Source organism: Lineus longissimus, chromosome 11, assembly GCF_910592395.1.
Source record: "Lineus longissimus chromosome 11, tnLinLong1.2, whole genome shotgun sequence".
Taxonomy (NCBI): domain Eukaryota; kingdom Metazoa; phylum Nemertea; class Pilidiophora; order Heteronemertea; family Lineidae; genus Lineus; species Lineus longissimus.
Window position 1 is genome coordinate 3,030,039 of NC_088318.1, and position 12,492 is coordinate 3,042,530.

Consider the following 12,492-nt stretch of genomic DNA (forward strand, 5'->3'; position numbering starts at 1 on the left):
TTTAAACCTATTGACATGACTAATTATTGGAAAGCCCTTGATGAGCACTTATAATGGTACCATTTTAAACCTTTTGACATGACCATTCATTAGAAAGCACTTGATGGGAACTCTCAAATGGTACCATTTGAAACCTATTGACATTTCCAATTATTAGAAAGCCCTTGATGAAAACTTTCTAATGGCACCATTTGAAACCTAGTGACATGACCATTCATTGGAAAGCTCTTGGAGAGAACTTTTTAATGGTACCATTTTGAACCCATTGACATGAACCCTAGCGGCAACTTTGTGTGACATAATCTGGCCCACCAGGATATAGACTCCCTTTGAGAGGGTTAACATCATTCTAGCCTGATGAATATCGTTAATAGCACTCATCTTCAGTAAGAAGTATGTTAATAGAGAATACCATAATTATATACTGTATCAACAACACTGCATTTGCAAGTCATAACAACTACTCAGACTGGTTAGGACAAGTTCTTCGAATAATGAAAATAAGCTACAATCTCCAACAGTTCAAAGTAATGTCATATTTACTTTACAGTAATTACCATTGTTTTCCATGCCAACTCCACCTTTAAGAGTACTTCTCTTCATTAATTAGTACTTTCGCCTTCAAGAATTCCACCTATGTTAACGATAATTGGCGAGCATCAGCTGAACTTGGCCAAGCCATTCTCCAAAGAAACGGTCTGCCGTTTTAACGCCAACTACATTATTGTCTGTCATCCCTACCTTTGGAGAGTTTCTTTAATTAATAAATACTTTTTGCACAAGAACTGCCAACTCTAGGATGGTAAATAACCAGCACTGAGGAAAGGTGGTGTTTTAAAAGCATTTGCGGCGTGGCAACCTTAATTAGTCTTTCTTAGGTGTGTTTGCTGGCTACTAACGAAGGCGCGGCGGTGCTAATTAGCAATCACAACAGACTGTATGCATACTAGCATAGAAGTACGCTGTAAATATTCTCGTTTTATGATGATAGACCGCTTCATACAAAGCCAAGCATGAACATGATCTGAGATCTGGTCAGAGAATGAGGGGATAGGTGTGTGTAAAAGCAAAGGTACAATACTGACACACTACAAGATGCTGAACCACACAAGTCCTTGGCTGCAGCCGGCTCGTTGACCACCCAGAGTCAACCACCGCTAGCTAACACCATTACCACCGATATTTCAGAACAGCAGGACATGTAACGACCTCTTAATTAGCATTTGGCAAACTCTGAAAGAGCCGAGGTAACTCAAAACGTGAAACTGCAAGTTAGTCATAACATGATTTGCTTGCTGGCATGACGTCTTGGACAGGTGCTTGACGTCTGGTCCTAAAACATTGGTTGCCACTCCGTCTCGAAGACCAAAGTTTGAATTTTTCCACGGGAGTATAATTATCGTTATATGCGGAGAATATGATAAACCCGCCAATGAAACGTGGTGGAACAATATGGGCCGATCTGTATAAAATAATAAAAGATGCTATTTTTAGCAATTGGCGTTAGTGCCGGTGAACCATGGCAGAAGTAGGTAAGACTATTGTCGTCAACACATAACACCTGCTTTCAAATTTGACAGCGCCACCACCAAGACAAAGCGTCACAGACAATCAACGTCCTAAAATGTCAAACAGTTCCCAACATGCAAATTAAAGTCTAACCATTAAAGGAATAAATTTTAGCCATCACGACATCTTGTTCAAGCACGAATAATGGTGGGAACAAAAGCGCTATTTGCATAGAATTAAATAGGAGAATTTGTTATGCGCCCTGCATCTGACCCAAATTAAAACCTGTTTGGGCCGTAATGCGCACTGTCTTGCCCGCTGATTATTTGGCAGTGGAGGCGGCCATCTTTAATAATTCATCGCCCAATGCAAAGACATATAAATACAGATAAGCCATTTTAAATGAGCAAGTGATTATGGCGAATGACCCAGAAAATGAATTCATCAACGTGATATCAATTATTAGAACTGAAAATAAATGTGTTTGCGATATAAGATTCTATAGATCTCGGTAAAAATTGTTTCTCTCTGAGGTCTTTATGCGGTTTTAGCGATGCGCATAAACATGGTGAAGATAAGAATATACAGTAAACTAAAGCTTTAGTTGAGTCATTGATTAAAATGAAAGAAGTCCCGTATATATGAATAATATCTCAAAAGTAATGGATTAGTGCTTTTTTCTCAATCGCTTTATGGAAGGAATGAAAGTATAGATGTCTGGGATCGTTGTTCAAGTCAAAGTAGGTCGTCTACGAGTAGCTCAACACTCTCAAAAAACAGATAATAGGACACAGAAGTCATCCAAAAGAATGATCATTTACACCCTCCTGACCATTAGACTGCCCAGGAGGAGCATAATCCTGGTCCTAGTCCAACACTGGTGCTCGAGGAATCTCTGCCCAATGGCCTACCAGCGTAACTTGGGTGTCACCTGGGTGTGATGGTTTTGTCAAGTGAAGGAGGCCAAAAGACGAGTCATCCAGTCATCATGTGCCACAGTCACTCAACAGAGAAAGGCCAAATCACGAACTCTGTGTTCTGGACGTTATGTAGTAACACTACGACTAATGCTTTGCAAAGGTAGAGGGATTGTAATAAGCATGTGCAGCCATCAAGTTTATGCAGTGTAGGCCATTGGCAAAGTTGCTACAGCCAAAACTCATCTAGGGATTCTACTTAAAACTGCAACAGCAGCATCCTTACGGGATATATCAAACTAGACAGAAAGTACATGTATCAGCAACAATCAAAACCTCAACTTCGATCAAATCTTTTGTCTCTATCGAACTCTGATCTTAATTATGTTCTAATTAGCTATTCCAATGATCAAACAACAACGATAACCACACAATTTCAATTTCACTCCAAGTCACTATTTATAAACTGAAAAGTGAAATGAGCAGACGTGGAAAACAATGGATGTAAACCACACTAAATGGATGCATTTTCCCACAGATTCCTGAAATCGCTTTTAGTAACCATAGTTATTTAAAACTTTTTCATGACGCTTTTATCGCAATCTTTCCCTCTTTTGTCTCTGTGTGAATACATCATCAGCCATTTCACCCAAAAAAAAGTCGTACTTATTTTCCTGGCAATGAGCATGCCTCGGGAAACAATACGATTTAACCGCGATGGAACGAGCGAACCTCGGGGCACGATGACGTTTTTCATAACAGAAACTGTAACCAGATGCTTGCACAGTTCAACGGAGGCTCGATTGTTCGTTCAAAGCTACGGAGTTGGAGTGCCATAGCACAGAAACAATAGCCATGATATAGCATCATCAAAATTGTCCTCTGGCACTTAATTCTTATCCATCATGAGGCAATTTTACCTCTGGAATATTTCAGCGAGACAAATGTTGGCTCGGTGCATTTAATATCTCAAAGGAGAGTATTCAGTGGCCAAAACAAAGGAAGGCAGTTTAAGCTGTCCTCTGGTGATGATTATGAAGTTTAGAAAGAACGATTTCGCTCAACGAATGATTGTTGCAGAGGAGGTGGAATTTACCCCGCAAAAACCACATGGAAATTGTCCTCTGGGATGTAATTTCCAGGCAAATTCGTTCAGAAAAATATTGCTTTTGAAGGAAAAATTGATGCTTAGAGCACTAATCCTTTAAGAAAACTGTTACCGTTTGAAACAAAAGTTTCAAAACTGTCACAATTGTCCCGGAGCATGTTTAGTTTCAACAAAATACAAGGTTGAAAGGCGATGGATATAGAACTGTTAAAGTCTTTGCTTAGAGAACAGATTTCTTCCATACTAGGGCCTGCATCACACTAACATGTAACACAGGAAACCCTATCCAAGTTCTGTGTCAATTTCATCCATTGAATGAAATTCATTATTGGATCAGCTTCCTAAAAGCTTGAAAGACAATCTGAAACTGCCGATATCCGATCATTAAATCCATGTAAATAGATCGCTAATGAAACAAAACACGCATTTTAAATAGTTTCACATGATCTAAATTAATTATCTCACTATTCTAGAAACTTCTCTCTAAATTTAACAAAGTTGCTGAAGGATGTGTTGAAAAAAATTACGTGGCAAGTAAATAAATTTATTGAATAATCCATGGTTGCTTCATATGGTGCATTGTGCCACAGCCTTGAAAAGCAAGTGCTTTCCAGAGCTTTTATTTTTGCACAGAAAAACGTAGAAATGCACACAGATTTCATGTAAATTTGAGATGAAATCAGAAGGGGTGTTGTTCATTTCATGAGTTTGGACATTTTCATACAGTACTGTACATCGTCTATACAGTACTGTACTTTGTCCATACAGTACACTGTACGTTGTTCATGCAATACTGTACATTGTCCATCCAGTACTGTACATTGTTCATGCAATATTGTGCATTGTCCGCACAGTTCTGTACATTGTTCATCCAATACTGTACACTGTTCATACAGTACTGTACAGTGCAATATAAATTCATTATCACATATGGTACTGTACATTTTCCATGCAAGACAGTACATTTTTCATGGTTTCATACATTTTTCATAAGGCACTGTACATTTTTCATCACACACAGTGCATTTTACACAGGTAAATATGAAAACTTGAGTTGAAATCAACCGCCATGATTATTGACGTCTACATCAGATAATCGCATAGGTGAAACGATACATTTTTAAAACATCGGCCAAGCGCATGCTTGCGTCTAAGGTTCGAGTTTGATGTTTTTGAAGAGGCTGGTGGGCCCGATTGTCTCAACAACGCGGCGGAGGTCGAAATACCTGAGGTGCCGATTCGTACCCAGCTGGAGCGCACAGATAGGCTATCTAATCACAACAAAAATAATATCACAAGAAAACACGTTCATTTCTTAATTGATGCTGTTCAGGGCTATAATGGGCTGCGGCGCATAATTAAGCAATATGTTGCTATGTTTCGACTCGCGATGGGATCAACTCGCTTTGAGATATCCAACCCGCATTTACGAGAAGACGTTTTTTCGGTGTCTATTCAGGTGTGGCATGTATCCGACTGACGTTAGAAAATCTCGGTAGCTTTTATACGCGGTTGCCATTAAGAGGCTAATGGATATGTTTATCAAGTGTTTTAAACACAGATATTGCAAGGAATTGTTTGAAGTGCCCCACAGTTTCAAGGAGCTGCTTATAGCTAAACAACCCACAAAGATAATTAGGGGACCAGACCGCATAATCTATGTTATACTTTGCACATTTCCCTCTTAGAAGAAGCTAAATGATAGGCCTGCACACATTGAGCAGTAAAGAGGCCTGTTCTTTCCTTGTCGATTACGGTATCAAAGTGCAGGCTGTGTTCTCACCCCTCGAACAAAGTCATAAACATAAGTACAGTACGCTTCTTTCATAGAGCAAAGCTTAACAAACATAATGACTCAGGTTCCCAAACGAACCCGACTGTCAGAGTGTTCCACACCGCAATTTAAGTTGCGAGCACTTGAAGAGAATCCTTCTTGTATCGCTGACATGATGTTGTCGTTTGTCACTCGATATCACTGAGTCGTCCAATCAAGATGAGAATGGAACATATGATGAGAGGACAATAATCTTATATCTGTAAATAGTCATTCCAACTCAAGTTTGCTTTAGAATTCCGTAGATTTGTGTGAACTGAATATAAAAAGTGCACAGCTTGTTTCAGCATGTTAAGTTGAAAGTCTAGCCGAAGCAAAGAGATTTATTCTCGTGCTAACTTTGCCTGAAACAGACACGTAATGCATAGGACTATGTACAGGATATTTCAGTAAACGTGGGTGCAATAGATTTGCTTGGATTCGAAGGATAATACAAGTAGTTAGTTTTGTTTTGATGACAGATATACCGTTGATATACCCCAGGAGAACCTTTGAAGATATTTCGTACAAAGTTGTCATAATTTTGTGTGTCACACAGGACTGCTCCTTTTCTCTATTTGATATCTGACTGTAGTGTGCCAGATGATGAACTAGCTGGAGCATCTAATTATCAATCCGAGGGTCATCGCTTGACCCCCCCCTCCCCTCGAGACTTTCAACCTTTAACACTGGTTTAAAGGATACTTTCATGCCGATTCATAAGCAGGGAAGCTCAAAAGGATGTAGGAAAAGGATGAATTTTTCACAACTTACTGTAAAGAAGCAAAAACGGTGTAATTTTTTAACAGAGGTGTCTGAAGATCCAGAAGTATGACCTATCACGAAATTTCAATAGGCCCATACAAAGCCGGATATGCGCCAATTGACCTATCTGACTCTTCAAGGGCAAACGACACCCAAAACCGAGCAAAGACAAGAGAAAGAGTCAGACCATGGGAAAACGGGGACAAGCAAGACTGAAGTGTCATCAACACATACCATAGTTAACGGCCTAATCAAGGGCTTTATACCGAGTATCCAGGTATGTGTATTTGGCGGAAATATTGTGTCAAGAGCCATAATGTCTTTCATGAATGTTAAGGTTATAATTGTAGGATCATTTAAAGGAAAGATTGAATATTTGTTGGCAAGATATGGCACTCCATGATATAAGGTGAATGAAGAACTTGAATTTGTCACGTGAGCGGAATTTTATCTTAAAATTTTATTTCGGCGGATGACCAAATTTCTTTGATTTTTACAAATTTTTCACAATTTAGATTTTTCATGAATTTAACAAAATCCACAAAAATTAAACAATAGCGAAAATAGAGCTGTTGACATTATCAGAAAAATAGAGCTGTTGACAGTATCAGGATGATTATCTGTAGATGGACGAATAGGGAAGCATCTTGCACTATCTGATTCTGAGTGGGAGTAATTAGGTCGAGTTATTAATTGCGATGCAAGCAACAGTTGGTGCCCATCGACAGTTTAACTTCAATTCTTTTGTTTTTCTATCTTTAGATCTGGTGCCAGGTTTGTTTACAATTGGCGTCACAACAAAGGTATATTTTTCAGAAAGTGTACATGTATATAATAGGACACAAGAATTTAAATTTTTGCACTTTTTTCAGACAATTTGGTAAAATGATAACTTTTTCATTCTTCAATTCCAATCACGGAATAATCATTAAATCTCACAGAATCAGAATTTCTATTTTCTCAATCACTTTGTTAAGACACTAACATCAACGGTTTCTCACAAAACTTCAAGTCACAAATTAATCAATGATCTGCTTCAAAAACGTCTTCCAACGAGGCCTAGTAATAAGTACCACAGGACCCAACATAGCCGTTCCCACCACACCAAAATGCACAGAAGCGATACTTTTTTCAGAAGTATTCAGACCGATGTTAGAAACAGAAGTGATTGCTGATACTCAAATGCGATGAAAGAGGATGATATCTCTATTGACCATAACACTCCGAAAACTTACCCAAGTTGGCCCCATATAGCAACAACAGAATTGGAAAGAATCTCCATCAAATAATCCATTTAGCAGACGTTCACCTGAGCAGACGACAATATCCTCAGACTTGTCAATAATCCTAATCAAATGGTTAAAATCCATAGAAAACTAACGAAACTCCACAGAAAAACTCACGAAAACTTATCACTTTTCACTATCTTGAGTTGTGAGGTCGAGATCGAGATCGATACAACACCAGTACCGCATCATCACCTGAGTGTACACTGCTACCCGACTGCCAGCCATGTGCCCGCCGGCCAACACAACACAGTGATAGGCATGCCAGAACACTACCTGGCTGCGTATTACAACACTGACCCGGCCGCACACACAGCACGGGAGCCAACTCCACAATCGGCAGAGCTAGACCGTGAAAGTACCCACCGAACAGGTTCAATATGAATACAGGTGTAGAATGATCATAACTTACGACTAACAGCAGTGGATCGCATAGCGTATCCATAGATTCCAGTGTTTTCATCGGCTTCTCAGTACCATTATCGATACTACACCGCCACGGAATATTGCAAATCAACGATTAATTAAAATGGCGACCTACCTTGCCGTTGATTGCTTGATCATTGTGCCACGACCTGTATACAACAGCGGACACCGAAGCATGAACCTATTACAGCAGTTGTACTAAACACCAACCCAAACATGTCTTAGCCTTAGGCCCTTCAAAAGAAATGTCAGTTTCTTGTCAGGGCGCTCATATTTTCAGATTCCAGATTTTCAGACTTTCAATTCCTGATAGTTACTTTTATGAAGCAATGTGAATTGTGTAACATCGCAGTAGCTTATCAAACACTGAGAAAGATAAGCATAAAAAATGAGTGTCAACTTCGGGACTCACCCAAAAGACAATATCGGGGAATTTGCGATGTAGGAAGAAACCAGATAGTTGATACTGTTCCTTCACAAATTTGCCCAGAGAATAAAATATTTCCAAACTCTTTAGTACACAATGTGTATGATTGACAGAAGAAGTCTTTCAATAAGCCGTTTTCAAAATCTAACAGTGAATTAATTTAGCTTGGCCTTCGCCTACCCGTCAGCATTGTCTGGCCAATACGAGCAGCCAACCAGTCCACAGGAGTACACCTGACTGCCCCTCTTGTTTTCTAATTCTATATTTGACAAGTGCCCATTAAAGCTATTATTCTTGGGTTATTGTGATTGGCAAACTTGGGCAGAAAACCTCCCTGGCCACCAGTGATTACCCTAGTTTAGCCAAACAAGAATGGCGGTGTTAACTTCGTTTGAATTTAATGGAGAATCCAAATCTTGAGATATGAAAGTTTATTATTACAAACCTTTTGAGACTAGCACTTGACCCTTGGGAACTGAAAAATACAAACGAGGGATAAATTACAACCGGTTTTTACGAATATTTCACAAAAGGGTCCACAGATGCCACTGTTATCTGCTGTTCACCTGTAAAGGGGCACGGAGTTAAAACATGTGGGACACAGAATTGCACAATGATTCCATAAAGGGTTCAAATCAATGAGATACGACAAACAACTTTCACTATTATCTGTTTCGGTGACAAACAAATTGAGTTTTGAAAATACGAGAGAGGTCAGGTTGGAGTCAAAAGTGTTCCTTTGGTCGAGGTGGTGGGAATTATAGTCAGTGAAACAGCACAGTCATACTAGTCGCACAAGGGGACAAATGCCCCACCAAAAAGTGTCTTTGCTGATGCAGATTTTTTTTACGCCGAATGAAGTGTCATAACCAATAAGCTCACTGCAGGCCTGAATAGATACATGGAAAGGTTGGTACAAGGTATTTCTGGAGTCAAACAAAACCTACTGGAACACAACAACATGTTGTCTTTGGTGATTGAAATCTACTGTAAAATACGATTTAGAACAGAAATTTTTTTGTATGGATAAGATACTCTCTTGAGCACAACAACATTTGTTTTTTTGAGCGATATCGGTATTTTCGTCTGAGTAAGCCCCCAATGGAAACACCGGTTTCTAGCATTTGTCGGAGTTGACTGCTTAGTTCAGTGACCACATCAAAACATCACAGAAACATGAATCCTAAAGCCGAATCTCCCAAAGCGTTTTATCGTATCATTTCAAAATTTCGCAACTGAAAACGTTCGGGGGCCAGACAAAACACAACCACTAGACAAGACATTTGTATTCGAATAACGAATCTCGCCAATGAAAGGAGTATTCAACTAGGAATTGTCAGTCATTTCTTTGATTCCCTAAGCCCTCATTAAACTTTTAAGTAAATTTTACAAGTCTGAGGCAAAGGTCTAATGAACACTAATTGGTACGCCGTCTAACAATCTTCAGGCAGTGCTCTGCTCCGAATTTAACTAATTGGCGGCGGTTATGCGAAAAAGGGACCTTCGAGTTCGACACGCAATCACCGAAATATTTTAGCGGTCAACAAGTCAGAGAAAGTAATTATGTTTTTTTAATAGACTTGGCGTATGTAATCTTAGGTTTAGTTTAAGATGGTTTAAAAGTTTTAAGGAAATTAGGCCAATAATTACTAAGATTTCAGCAATCCTTTTTTATATGTGCCAAATTACCCACAATAATTACTTTGATTAGACCTGGAAGTTGAAAAGGATCAATTCGATTTTGTCTAAGTTAGATCTTAATTATTTGTTCTTTCGGTGTCACATGCATACTGAAGTGACCCATTGCTCTTCAGACTATATTTGGGCCAGTTACATCTATACTGTAGGAGTACACTGGGACCGTTGGGATACGAACCCTGGGCCTCAAGGTAATGCAAGATACTGATAAAACATATCTCATCTCATTCCGTCTGATTCAATGTTGGTGCAAGTATTCTAAACATGCCCGATGATAATTAAGTCAACAAATTATTACAGGTCTCAATCAGTCTGAAGTATTGCACTCACACTAGCCCGCCATACAGCACGGTTTAAAGCTTTTAAAACCAGACAATGACCGATACCAATTGAGCATATATCACAGGTACTAAAGCAAAGCAACAATTATAGGGGCTTTGTATTATGCAGTAGGACAATTCAGAGCGTCTTTATACGATGTCTATAAATTGATAGAGAATGGGCGGCCATTGAAATACCGCGCATTGTGTACCCTGAATATCAAATAGCGAAATGGAGCCATGATCAGTTAAGTTGAAAAATAATGAATTCTTGTGCATGCAAATATGAAGATGGAAAATTAGGTCGTCAATTCTGCGCATTTGCCCGCGGACAATTTCTATAGTCTTATTCATTTGTGACAGTGCGGCATTATGCGGCGATCGTCATTATCATAGTCTTGGTCATATTCAAAAGATTTTTGATAACTTATGTCTATCAGTGAGACAGGTTAATGCCGCCATTTTTCGTTTTTTCAACATTTGATTGTTCGGTTTGCATTTTAATCAGATGATCTGTTTTGAGTAAGATCACATAAATAAGTGTTCTTTCATGTGAAAGAACTGAAAGAACTGCTCTTTCAGTTTTTTTACTGAACCATATGTAGGAGAATTTACAGGATTATGGAGTGGGTTGGTGAGAAGAAAATGGGTTGCTTCAAGCGATCTTGGAGTGAGTTGATGAGACAAATATCGGTTGCATAAGTGATCTTGGAGTGGGATGGGTTGAATCAGTGATCATGGAGTGGGATGGGTTGCATCAGTGATCTACGACTTGGATGATGAGATGAAAGTGGGTTGCATCAGTGATTATGGAGTGGTATGGGTTGCATCAGTGATCTACGACTCGGATGATGAGATGAAAGTGGGTTGCATCAGTGATTATGGAGTGGTATGGGTTGCATCAGTGATCTACGACTTGGATGATGAGATGAAAGTGCATCAAGTGATCTTGGAGTGGTATGATATTCACCAGTTCGACAAAACATCGATAAAGTCGTATTCACACTCCTTGGCCTTGCACGGACTCAATTTCCTTGGACAGCATGGAAAGTTACCCGCAGATTTGAAGAAACGACAACTTCTTAGTCATTTCGTTTTCTGATAGCAGAAAGATAGTAACTTCCTGATGGTTCACATATGCACATCTATTAAAAATCAAGTTTTGGCTAAGATGATTAATGGCATCTCGTGACATCCTAATAATGTAGAACATTTCAATTGCTTGATACCCAGCCAACTTGGTCTGAATCGTAGGCCATAACTGCCGTTTCTTAAACAATGGCGGCCAGCGCAAGAGCATGACCACGAGGAAGGTGTCGCGGTATATTCGTTATGCAAATAACCCGCCATAATGAAGAATGCACGCTGTTGTTCGTCATGATCTTTAGAAACAAGTTTTACTGGTTCCAACCTGCTCAAAACGTGAACAAACAATAGCACTGTATAACCTTATTCTTATAATGATCATCAAATTCACGGGCCATAATTAGATGGTGGATCCGGCCTATGTTCCAAGAGGGGCATTTTGATATAAATTCATATGTCTATGTATACAATGTAAGCCAATGAATGACACATTCGATGCACATGGAGAATGTGGAGTGGGAAATCAGGGACCACCTAGACTGGCAGACTGGAGAATGATGATGGGGCACAGCTAGGTGCCAACCACAGCGATTTCTACAGAGGCAGTTGGGCCTGAGATAAAGGGCGAGAGCGAAAACCAGAGGGGGAGCCGACTTGAATGTTGCCAACCACTTGAGTTATGATTCAAGTTATGAGCCAAGAACCGAAGTTGCATCTGCTTAAATGTGAATTGGCCACTGGGTGATAATTGCTAGAATGTGGGCCAACAACTAGGTGATAATTCCCAGAATGTGGGCCAGCCACTGGGTGATAATTGCTAGAATGTGGGCCAACAACTAGTTGATGTTTCCTAGAATGTGGGCCAGCCACTGGGTGATAATTGCTAGATTGTGGGCCAACAACTAGGTGATAATTCCCAGAATGTGGGCCAACAATCAAAGTGGGAATACATTGAATGTGAATTGTACCAAAACCAAAAGTGGCAACTGTTTTCATGTGAACAACCAAAGTGGCATTTCGAGAACGAATTGGGCATTTTACAGTCGGCAAGAAACAAATCATCTTTCAAATGTAACACAACTTAAAACACAATTTTCTCACATACAAGGAAAAACCTTGCAGATTAAATGTTTGGTC

At 39.5% G+C, this 12,492-nt stretch overlaps 1 protein-coding gene across 9 annotated transcripts in view; it reads right to left on the reverse strand.

Moving 5' to 3' along the window:
- The window catches only part of LOC135495423 (zinc finger homeobox protein 4-like), a 147,552-nt gene that overhangs the window by 67,643 nt on the left and 67,417 nt on the right, over positions 1-12,492 (reverse strand). For 6 of the 9 annotated variants that reach the window (XM_064784039.1, XM_064784046.1, XM_064784044.1 and 3 more), the window contains exon 2: positions 8,697-8,726. The gene's annotated coding sequence lies outside the window, so the exon portion shown is untranslated. The other 3 variants (XM_064784040.1, XM_064784038.1, XM_064784042.1) reach the window with 3 other exon arrangements.